Below are 12,513 nucleotides of genomic sequence, written 5' to 3'. Positions count from 1 at the left end.
CTCCATTTCATTGTCACGTCCCAGCTATTCAGTGTTGGAGGGCAGTGAGTAATGGAAGCGCCAGATGATCTCCCCTGGCTGGAAACGTTGTACAAGGGAGGGAGCACCTACAGGAGTGATTCAAGTTTTTGCACTAGCATTAAGAACCTTTCCACGGTATTTGGTGTTTGCAATAGTTTTAAAAGGGTAAAAAAGCCGCACACTGGGGAGCTTCTTCAACATTTTTTTTAAAAAAAGGAATAAGGAAGCCGATTCCAACCACAGCCAAACCACAGAAGAGAGCATAATCAAACAAGAAAATGGCCACGCATAACTTGGAGATGCTTATTCAAGCAAAATTCATAAGTTTTATAGAGAAAGTCGCCATTCATTGCAAGGAAAGAGCCCACACTTTTTTGGAGTTCAAGCCATGCAAGTCAAAGAAGCCGTGCCACGCCTCAGAGACCCTACGTTTTAAAAGAGACTTCCAGGCCATTAAATCCCACATTGGCTGGGAAAATAAGTTTTAACAGTTCAAATAGAAATGAACACAATACACATTATGAATTGAAGGCAGAGGCTTGTGAGAAGCCGCAAGTCAGAGGGTGGGTCCCATTCATCCGGCCAGTTGGAAGATAAGTATAATTTTAAACAAATGCGCAGTCTAAGTTGGTGACGTCAGCATGATTTGAGGCAGTCGGAAAACTCAAGAATTCGGTGCCTCGCTACTTCGCCAGCCGAAAAATCTTGAAAAATCCGGCTAGCGAGATAGCGAGGTCACCGGAAAACCCCAAAATATGGCGAGGTTTAAAGTGTTATGTGGGTCCCGCATGTAATGCCATCAGCGAATCAGCAAGTGACACGTGGCGCTTGGTCAACAGCTGTTGATCACGGATTAAAAGGGTGAGGGAAATATAGAAAAATTAAAAATAATAATATTTTATTATTATTTTTGTTGGAAATGCCCACGTCAAGTTTTAAAATTTAATGGGAAATTTTCTAAAGTTTATACTTTAGATTTTTTAAAATTTTATAAAAAATCAAAGTTGCAAGCATGAACCTTCTAGCAGAGGACCTTTTTTTGAAATAAGATTCTGGAGGTTTTCGAGAGGCCAGATAAGCGATATTATATATCGTCGGAATCGGGAGAAGACGAACTTTTCAATTCTGGAGTTGGTTTTTGCACAGGTATCAGTCAGTTTGAGCTACACAAGGTTTTCTATCAGGTACCTGAATTGCAACCATTTTCAAACCATGAAGTTCAGTTTTTATTTTTTGTCAAGATAGTGACCTGGATATCAGTAGAAGGCAATGGAAATGCAGTTAGGGTCGAATTTGTTCAGATTTACTCAGTAAAAACTCATTTTCACTGGCTTTTTCATGGGGAAGTCAGATATTTTGGCAAATAAAGGGTTTTCATCATTAGGCAAGGATATTTTGCAAGTTTGTTACAGATTAATGATGAAACAAAATCAGATCAGAAGGGATGAAAGAAGAAAGAGGTTTTCAGTTGCACAAGATGGGATTCCAAGTGGACACTTGTCGTCTTCAATTTCAATCCGGGAATTCATCTCTAGGCTATATCTTTCTTTCTTTCTTCATTGAGAAAGGTTCCAGTTTTTGCACTGAGAAACCATTCTTCAGCATTTCTTCTTGTATTGAACAACATTTTAAGTTTTAGGTAGATAGTTCTTTTCTGTTAGGTGATCTACGAGTTATTTTCTGTACATTTCATGTATTTGATTTCAAGGAAAACAGATAAAGTGCAGCAAAAGTTTGTAGTTCAGTTTGAATCTTGTCTCCTGATTATGGCTCTGTTATTTCTTCTAATTTGTGATCAAAGAGCATGAATTAGGTTGCATTACATTTTGAAATGTATGTGGTTAAAATGTCTTGCTTATGGAACAAAGAACCATGTAATTGCTTGATATTTGTCACAGGGTTTGCAGATTTCATGATAGGATTTTCTGAGTATGAGATTCATTCTGTAGCAGATGTCTATTCACAAGGTGAAAGATAGATCAGGGATCTTGATGTAGAGATATGTCTAAGGATTCCAGGAGATGTATGGTTATGATTCATTTAATTGCCCAATAGATAAGGCACTGGTCAGAGATAGGATCATTAAGTTCTGTTGTTCATACTTGGGTCTTGCTGATATCAACATATTAAATCAATTTTCCCTTTTATGTTGAAAGCTATTCAATGTTAACCCGCACTTAGCTTGCCAGTTTCATGAGTTATGTTCTTAGCTATTTCATGTTTGTGATTCCTGGTTGAGTGTAGAAGATTTAAGGGTTTTTTTTATCTGCTTCATAATAGATTCAGTGTATGCTTTGACAGCTGGTACCATATAAAGAATCTATAGGTCTACCCGCCTAGGTTGTGCAGAGCCTGAAGAAGAAGAAGGGTCATGCCTTATAGTTGGCCTGGTGTCTGAATGGATGTGTTGATAATGGGAGTTAGCTGCCCCTAGATGCATCTTGTTCTCATTAGGGTAATTGGAAATGGGTAACGTTTTCAAACACCAACAGGTCAGGTGATCACACCACCCCCAATTAAGAAATCAAGAGGTATGTGTGGGACTAGTATTTAAATGATATACCATATATCAATTCCAAGGATTTAGTTATGAAAAAATTATATATGCATGAAGAAAGATGTAAAGTGTTGTTTAGAACTTGGAATAAATCTTTAAGTTTTATTAGTTTTCATGTTGCTACTAAGCATGAAAAGTTTTACTTAAGCTGCCATATGAAATCTAGTTGATGCCAAGCTATTGTAGGTGATAGTGTTGGCCGAGCTCGTAGTGGTCACTGAGCATAAAGAAAATTACATAGAAGTTGAGTGAGTTGGAATTACTATTGAGGCCAAGCTTACAACTGTGTCAGCACCAAGCATTAATTGCAAAGTTTTAAGGGCTATATGATCAATTTTTGATTCATTTGACATCATTAAAATTTGGAGAAAGCATGAAGAGATTAAAGAAAATTGAAAAGATTGTTCCAAGTTTTTGTAAATCATATTCAACCACTATTCGATACCATTCAACAGATTTGTAAAGGCATTTATCGTGTGTTGAGCTATGCTATTTGAATTTTTGCAAACCCAAGGTAATCGATATGGCATCTAGTTCTTCTTCTACTAAGGTTAAAGAGGGACAGGAAGTTTTAAATGTTCAATTAATCAGTAATGAGATCAGAGAACCAAACTATAGATCAATTCTGGACATTGCATACAAGCAAGAGCTTTTTGGTGCCCTATCCATGATACCACCACAACTTTTAATGATTCAAGATGTAAGATGTTGTTACACATGTAAGGTGGGTAGCATAGGTGACATGGAGATCAAAGACCTATATGGAAAATTATGTGAAAATAGAATATAGAAGCAATAATATAAGATTGTAGAGAGAAAAGGGTTAACTCATGCCCTAGATTCCCCAACATTTTCAAGAAAGAGTGGATAAAGATTTTTTTGAGTAGGATTCATGACAACTCTATGTGGTTAAAGGATGAACCTATCAAGCTTACTAAGAGGATTGTAAGGAGGGTAACAGGGTATCCAACTCTAGATAGACCTAAGACCATGAGAAGTGATGCAAAAGAGGTTATTGAGAAAAATACAGGGGCAATGTGGAATAAGAGAGGAATGACAATTGACAACATCATAGATCCCATAGTTTCTTTTGTAGTAAGGATAATTGCACATAAATTCTTTCAATATAATAGATTGAATAGTGTACCTTGTATTACTATTGATGTAGGCTACATGATAGTCAAGAAGGATCATTCTTATGACCTTGCCGAGTTACAATTACAATGATTATTAGGAATCTTGGGAGCAATAAGGTAAACCAAGAGTGCACAGTGCAATTTTGGTTCAATATTTGTTTGTATATTTTTCTATGTGCATAACACATTTATTACTTTTGGTAAAGTTGCATGGAGGAAAAATAGTGTAGATAGTTGAATACATTGAGAAACTTGGAGAATTTTTTAAGTCTATAATGACTAGCTACTTTGAAGACTTTAAGAAGTCAATAAAACAAAGAATGAGGATACCGGTTGTAGTATGTAAAATGATAGAAAGAAGAAGCATAAGAAACTATACTACTTCCTACATCATTACATACACCTCAAAATATGGAAGTAAACATGTAAATAGTGATGACATGAAATCAAAAAGAGTTTAAGCTATTCAAAACAACACTAATGCAAACCTCCTAAAATAACTAAGTGTTAATGATGTTATTGTTGGGAGTATGAGTTTTCTCACAAATCCTACAACATAACAATGGGCTAGATAGTGCTAATGGAAATGAGGAGAGGGTTATTATTTTATAGGAAATGAGATGAAATAGATGGTTGAGATTCAAAATGAGATGAAGGGATAGGATTCCTCGGGATCAATGAGGTGTCCATGAGGTGGAGGCCAAGTGGACTCCATGTGGATTAGGGTTTTGACCATTCAAAGGGGGAAATATTCTCACACATGTGAGAAACCTTTGATGTGAAGGGTCAATGACAAGTGTAAGAGGGTTGGAGGCTCAAGGTTTTTCAATGTGTGAGCAACTTTGGTTTACATGTGAAAGGAAAAAATGTGTAAGTGTATAAGAGTCACATATCACATGTGACTAAAGTTTGCTAATCCTTTGATTAGGTTTGTGCGAAAGATTAAGGATATGATTAGATGGGAAACTAGGATTAATTAGTGGGTAAGTGGATTGACCTAGGTTAGATGGATGGGTTAGGTTAGGAAAGTGAGGTTAGGTGAAGGTTAAAGTTACACGCCATGTGCTCAAATAGAATTAAACATAATATTTAATTCCAAATGGAACTAAAAGGGATTAATTAAGTAAAATAGGTCATTTACTTAATTAAAGTGAAGGATTAAGATGCAAGTGGGATGAGAGGAAATAGGCTAGGATTAAATAAATGTAAATTTATTTAAATCAAGGATAGGAGATAAAGATTAATGTAATCAAATAAATTCAAATTCATTCAATTAAAGGTAGGATAACGATAAAATTAAATAAATAATTGTGTTGCATAAAAATGTAACTAAAGAATAAACATCAAGCAACTAATGCACATTCCTACATTATCATGCAAAACTTCAAAATATGAAAGAAGACATGTAAATGAACAACAAAATAGCACTATGCAAACCTCAAGAAACCATCAAGTGATTGATGATTTCACATTGTTGTAGGATGTGGTTGCTCACAAGTCCAGCAACATAACAATAAGGTAGATAGTGCTTCTTGAAAATGAGGAGAGGGCTCTCCTTTTATAGGAAAATGGATGCAATGGACGGCTAAGATTGAATGCAAGATGGATGGCTTGGATCTCTCAGGATCAATGAGGTGTTCATGAGGTGGAGGCCAAGTAGACTCCATGTGGATTAGGGTTTTGACCATTCAAAGGGGGCAATATTCTCACACATGTGTGAGCAACCTTTGATGGTGACATGATCAATGAGGTGTGAGAATCAATGACGTGTGAGAAGCATGGCTTCTCACACATGTGTGAGACAACTTGATTCTCATGCAAGAGGACAAGTGCACAAGAGGTGTGAGAAGGCATGACTTCTCACACATGTGTGAGACACCTTGACTCTCATGCAAGAGGACAAGTGTGCAAGAGGCATGCAAGACATGAGGGATGAGGGAAGTGTGAACATCTCTCACATGTGTGAGGACTCCTCACACATGTGTGAGAACACACTTAGGATTAAGAGGTGATTAGCTAAGGTGATTAGGAAAAGAAAGCATGATTAGGGAAGTGGGTAGGTTTAGCAAGATGGGTTAGGTAGGCTAGTGAGGTTAGGTGAGGGTTAAATGTAGGAGCCATGTTCTCAAATAGGATTAAATGCAATATTTAATTCCTAGTGGGATTAGGAGGGAATTAATTAAGTAAATGACATACTTAATTAAAGTGAAAGGGGTTAGATGCAAGTGGAAATAGGTTAAGATTTAAATAAACCTTAGTTTATTTAAATCAAGGAAAGGGGAAACATAATTAAATAAATGTAAAATTTATTTAATTAAAGGTAAGGGAATTAAATAAATAATAAATATTTATTTAATTGATCAAGAAACGTGATTTGGACAAATTTAGGTGTCTACAATAATAAATATCTATTTAATTAGTCAAGATAAGGGTATTTGTGCTCAATTGGAAAATTTTAGGTGTCTACACTAGTGTCACTAGTTGAGAAGAATTTCAATGATGTTTGCTTTCTAGTTGATACTGACTTCATATATGTTCAAGCTACTATTCCAAGGGTATAATGGCTAAGGCCTCTAGGTTATGAGATAAATGTGAATGAGGCATCTGCAACAATTACTTCTTTTCTATTAGAAGAAGTAGATAAGAAGGTAACAACCTTTTGTAATTATGATGCAACCAAGTCTAAAATAACTATGGACTTAAAGAAAACCTCTCTAATAAGGAAGAAGAACAATTTATTGTTAAGAAGCTCAAAGAAAAATTTGGTATGTGCTCTTTCAAAGAGAAGGCATGTGCTCTTCCAAAGCATTTATGAACATTTTGGTATTGTGCCTCTAGTATTTAGCATGAGCATGGACATGAAAGTGGAATGAATAAGGGATATGGGAGGGAGGGTATGAAAAAGGGGTAATGATATGGAGGGTATGACTGAAATGTGGGATATGAAGTGGATGAAATGAAAGGGATAACCAAGATCAAGGACATATGAAAGGAGGATGGAAATACGAAGGTGGATGGAAAATGGACAAATGAACATGACAAGGACGATGGAATGGATGAGATGGATAGCATGTCAAGATCAAAGATATGAAAGGATGATGGGCATATGTAGGAAAATGTATGGAGAATGCACAAGGGATATGGAAAGCGCATATGGATGGATGAAAGGAAAATGAAAGTCAAGATCAAAGATGGAAAAGGATAATGAATGGTGGATTGAAGCATGAAAGGTATGTAAGGGAAAATGGTATGGATGGAGCTTGCCCCCAATGTAGAGTGCAAGTGGAAGAGGAAAAGTGAATGGATGGATAAGTAGAGTTGGAAGACATTGGATATATGAAGGGAGGACTTAGGCATCTATATATGTAGATGGTATCCCTTGATATATTTTTCCTTTTCTTTTTATTTTAAAGGAATTTTGATTATTTGCTCCTAGATGTTGATAGGGTAGTGAACGGAGGAAAATGGCTTATGAAAAAGTTTGGATTAAGGGATTGGAGTGAGTGGGAGGAAGATATGGTGGATGGATGCTAGGTTGGAGGACCTGTGAAGGAAGTGGAAAGATCTTCATTGGCACACACCTTGAAGGGTGATGGAAAGGAGGAAATTGGGGAGGATATGTAGGAGAAAGTGTGGATTTTGGGACATAGGGACCTAAAATGGATGAAGGACACGATGAATTTGGAATGGTGGATTTGGGTACATAAGGACCCAAAATGGATGTGGAAGCCTTCAGATTAGCCAAATTGGATGTCATTTTGAATCGTTCTTTGAGATTCATTGCTACATTAAGTAGCTTTGGTATCCACAAAATCTTTGCATTTTTGATTTTCAGCCTTTGTGGCCTTTGGATTTTGTTTTGGATCAGATTTTTCTTTTCTTGGACATGTCGTTTAGAGGGGACATGTTGATCCTTTGATTTTTGTGGATATTTGGTTGTATTCTCTTTTTCTTTTGCATCCAATTTGCTTTCATTGGCTATGGTATGGGTGCATGAAGGTAAATGAGATGGAGATCAGATGGATGTTGAATGTTGTAAGGAATTCAAGGGTGTGTGCCTTTGTTGATCTTTATTAGGAGTATGAGAGGATGAAATGGAAAACATGGATAGGGTGGATGGATGTATGTAAGGGCCCAAAATGGAAGGAAGGGATGAAGGGTTTGATGATGGAACATAAGGACCCAGAATGGATGGAAGATAAGGACCTAGAATGGACTTGGAAGATGAATGATGGAAGTGTTTAGGTTTGGATGGAGGAAATTTGGAGTTGGAAGAAGTGGAAGGTATACCAAAATCTTGAGCCATTATTTCATTAATGGGATACTTATCATTTTTAACACTAGATGTGAGTCCATGTGGATGGGGTACATGAGTGGATGGGATAGGCATGATATGATCATGTGGAGGATTAGGACCATGAAGGGGATTATGAGGGATAGTAGAATTTTGAGATGGAGTGGGATCATGAAAGGCAAATGGAGTGGGATCATGAAAGGCAAATGAAGTGGTTCTTTGATCTTGACTTAAAATGGGATCATGTAGTGGAATGAGTGGATCATGAGATGTAATGGAGGGGATGGAATCATGAGATGGCATGATTTGATCTTGACATGGAGGAATATTAGTGGATGGAGTGGAAGGAACTTTGGTATGAAGTGGAGGATCTACAGATGCGAACTCGTGAGATGGAATGGAATTGGTGGAACATGGAATGTCTTGATCTTTATTAGGAAGGCAATCATGAGATGAACTAGAGGGAATAAATGGATCTTGAGGGATAGGGGAAGGATGGGATGGAGATATGCTCAGATCTAGAGGAGAAGAGGCATCTATAACGTCATGCTTTGGAGGAAGGCCTGGAGATGGAATTGGGGGTATCACTTTGGGTGATTGGATTGCTTTATCTCGTTCTTTACACTTAGCCAAGAGTGATGTGAAAAACCCCTTACGAGGTGGGGAGGATGTTTTTGGAGGATTAGGATTGTGTGAAGGTGGAACTATGGTTAAGGGGTTGCATGGAGGGGTGGGGTTGGATGGGACATGAGGATTAGGATCTTTGAAACATGGGGGAAGAGGACACATGGCATGGAAGGTGGCCTCTTGCTGTTGGCTTGCCAATATATAATTCTTTAATTGTTCCATTTCCATGGAAAGAGCATTTGTGTTGGAGGAAGTGTGTGAGCTAGGAATGGAATCGTATGGAGTGGAAGGGTAAGGAGGTGGATTTCCCTTGTCAAAGGTAGAAGAATAATGAATATGAGATGGATGAGAGTTGGATATGAAGTGTTGAGGATGGATTTGATATGTAGGTTGAATGGGAGGTATAACTCCATATTGTCATTGAAGATTGTCAACCATTTGATTAAGAAAATTCAAATCCGTAGATGTTAGAAGAAGAGTGATGAAAGATTTTATATGAAGGATGGGATACGAACTTAGGACTAGGAGCTTTGGACTTTGTGTTGATTTGATTTGAAATGGATTGGACTTGATATGATTTGATTGAATTTGATTTGGTATGAGTTGATTGGATTTGATTTGATAAAAAACCCTAACCAAGTGAATATGAAATTTGAATGAAAGTCCAATGTTTATGAAAATGCTCCTATGACCAAAGTAGAATATTTGATGAAAAGTTGAATTAGAGGAAGATGAATGAAATTAGGAAGATGGATTATGGAGGAATATGTAAATGGATTAAATTAGAAATTGATTAGAAATGAATGAATTTGACAAGGGATTGGATTAGAAGAAGGATGATGTGGAGGATTGAATTAAGAATGCATTATGAGATTGGCGGAAGAAATTGAAGCTGGATGATGATGAACCATGACTAGGATGAAGATTATGAATTAGATTGAATGACGAGGGAATGATGTGGACAAATGGAGATGATGAAGTTGTCAAGGAATGCTGTGAATGATGAAGACAAGAGATGTATGAGTGTGATGAATTTGATGGAGAGAAGATGTGATGTGGAAGTGATGTGGACAACTTGACTAAGAGGACTTGAACTAAAACTTGTTTTTGTTGTTTTTGAAATTGTTTTTGATTTTTTTGGATTTTTGAAGTTTTATGATGTTTTAGATTTTTATGTTTTATGATGTTTTTGGGTTTTTATGTTTTATGATTTTTTGGATTTTTATGTTTTATGATGTTTTGGGTTTTTATGTTTTATGATTTTTTGGATTTTTATGTGTTATGATTTTTTGGATTTTTATGTTTTATGATTTTTTGGATTTTTATGTTTTATGATTTTTTGGATTTTTATGTTTAAGATGCAAAATATATACAATGAAATATGTACAAGGCAATTTTAGGTGGTGTTTGTCCCCTTCGAATGGGGAGGTTTTTGAACATTCAAGCACGTAGAACACACCAAAAAACCTATAATGTTGCAACTAGGATATACAAGGTTTAACTAGAGGGTGTCCTCGATATACGCAAGGTACATGAGGCCCAAATCTGTAGATGAAAAAAATACTGCCACACAGCCGGGGGGAGATGGCAACCCAAATCTCCTCCTTCGCTTCCCAAAGGTATAAGGTTCTTTGGGGCTTAGCCAAGAGTGACAATATTTTTCTTCCAAAAGAGGTGTCTTTCAATTCATCTCCCAATTTTTATACTCCGCCAGAAGACTAGAGTTGAGGTCATCTCAAGGGGTGATGAAATCCCCAAGCAGGCCTCCTAAAAAGAAAAACAAGACCACTTATTTCTTGTGCACCCAAGATCACTCGAAGGCGCGAGGGGAGAGAATACGTAAGTGGCCTTGGGGTTCAAAAAGACACGCGTTCGTTCCCAATGAAACTTTAGGTTATGTAATCTACTTGAAGACACACGTGTTTATAACATGCAAGGTTCTTTCCAACTTGAAATAGTGCCAACGTAAATGAAAATGCGGATTCGGCAACAAGAAAGTAAATCAAGCGTGTGCATAAACAAAATTGTTGGAAATGAAATCAATTTCTCTTTAAGCATTCAAGATTGTGTGATTGTTCGTTTTAAGCACCAAATCAAAATGTGTGCTAACCTAAGAATACATGTCCATTCCCTTAAGGCATTCAAGATTAAATTTGATTGTTTGATCGTTTAACCATGCATTCAAAGATGAGTGTTTAGGCATACAAGTTCATTTTCAAAAAAAATTGACACAAAAATTTGCAAGCAATATGGTTAGTGACAAAATATCCCTGCAAAAACATAAGTTAGTGTATAGAAAATGTAGAGCAAACGTGAAACAACCCTGCAATGAAAAGGTTAGCAAAAATTTTGGACTTTGACAGAAAAATAGATGTCTAAATTGTATCAAAATTTCATGAAACCAATATCATCATGACGGGCTCAGAATTAGCTTTTCGACGATATTTCATTTTTAAAAAATGGAGCTTGTATGCTCAAGTTATGAGTAAAAATGTGAAGGTTACTCCTTATGGTTTAGAAGAGCATGGAATGCTGATGTAGTGCTGACATCAGTGACCTACGAGCAAAAGTTTGACAGTTAGGAGAATGTCAGGCAATTTTTTTTTTGTTTTTGAACGTTTTGGAAAAAAAAAGAGATCTATATGATTCATTAAAAAAAGATAAATTTGTTTTTCTAAAAGAAAATAAAATATTAAAAACTTATTTTATTTGATTGTTAAACAAAATGTCAAAATGTTCTTTTGTTTTTGATTTTGAAATTTTTTCTTTTCATTCAGCGGACGTAGGGCCGCGGGAGGAGGGTTGGTGGCTACAGCGGTGGCGCGAACGGAGGAGCGGCAGAAGGCAAGGAGAATAGGGGTTGGGCTATGGAGTGGTGGAGAGGCCGAAGGGGGTTGAAGCGAGGTTACAGGGGCGGCGTTTGTGTAGGAGCGGAGGTCGCAGGGAAGGGCGCGACATAGAACTGACGGTGATGGGGGAGCAGTTTCAAAAACAACAGCTGGTGTTGGAGCTACGACAGGGTTTTCGGGGAGCAGAAGCGGATGTGTTATGAGCGGCTGGCACAAAGGAGGTGCGGTTGTGAGTGCAAGGGGGTCACCGAGGGAGTGTAGGGGTCACAGCGGAAGGTGTGCCGGTGGGAGTTGCAAAGTAGCCGCGGTGGCGGCAGCAGGAGTGCCTTTGGGCCGAGCGGCGTAGGGACTTGACCATGGCGGGCGGCGTTTCGGCGGGGATAGGAGCCGCCGGAGGAGAGGGAGAGCCGAGGGAGCGGGGGCCGCAGCGGCGTTGGCACCGCTCGTGGGCGCCGCCTCGAGTGGCACCGCGGGTGGCGCCGTGGCAGTGGCTGCCTTGCTAAAAATAACAATTGTTAAAAAAAAATGTTTTTTTTCAATTTTTTTTTTTCAAATTTTTATTATTATTTTTAATTTAATTTATATAAAGAAGCCAACAAAGGATGCTACCCCCTTTTTTTAAAATTTTTTTTTGATTTATATATATTTATTTGTAATTTGATATTTGATATTTGATTTTTTTAAAAATGCAAATGACTTTAAATGATTTTTGAAAATAAAAAACGCACAAATCCATTAAAATAAAATGACCCCCACTCTTTTTTCTTTTTTTTAAAAACAATTTATGTATTAACAAAAAGGGGAGTATTTTTTTTTTTTTCTTTTTAAATTTTCCTAATAACGAAGAGGATATTCAATGCATATGTACCCTAAAACTTGAAAATAAAGCAATAAACAAGGTATAAAGTGTTTTATGTCAAAAAACTTTCCTTAGGTCCTCCAAATTTAATGATGGGCTCCTTGATTTGATTAGAGGCTCCTCATGAAAATTGATCTCCAAATGCATGCTTTTGACCTACAAGCTTGAAA

The sequence above is a fragment of the Cupressus sempervirens genome, chromosome 3, assembly GCF_028749045.1.
Source record: "Cupressus sempervirens isolate cs-2001-9-10 chromosome 3, ASM2874904v1, whole genome shotgun sequence".
Classification (NCBI taxonomy): Eukaryota; Viridiplantae; Streptophyta; class Pinopsida; order Cupressales; family Cupressaceae; genus Cupressus; species Cupressus sempervirens.
The sequence above is the reverse complement of the archived record's forward strand: the minus strand, read 5'-3'. Positions refer to the sequence as shown.